The sequence below is a fragment of the Neophocaena asiaeorientalis genome, unplaced genomic scaffold, assembly GCF_003031525.2.
Source record: "Neophocaena asiaeorientalis asiaeorientalis breed wild unplaced genomic scaffold, Neophocaena_asiaeorientalis_V1.1 scaffold264, whole genome shotgun sequence".
NCBI lineage: Eukaryota > Metazoa > Chordata > Mammalia > Artiodactyla > Phocoenidae > Neophocaena > Neophocaena asiaeorientalis.
In genome coordinates, this window is record NW_020185332.1 from 6871430 (window position 1) to 6871735 (window position 306).

Consider the following 306-nt stretch of genomic DNA (forward strand, 5'->3'; position numbering starts at 1 on the left):
GTGCGCCGCAACAGTGGGAGGCCCCCATACCGAAAAAAAAAAAAAAAAAAAAAAGAAAAAGAGGTAGACTGTAAACAAAGAAATGCATTTATTTGGGGTCTTAGAATTGCAATTTGGAAGCACAGATTCTGACAGCAACCAGAATAATGAAATGTCCTGTCTGGGGAGCAAAAAGTAGGGGTCTTAAAAGGAAAATAGAGAAGTACATTTAGTTTACATAAGTTGTTTGCCAAGAACTATGATTGGGGGGCTTCCCTGGTGGCGCAGTGGTTGAGAGTCCGCCTGCCGATGCAGGGGACGCGAGTT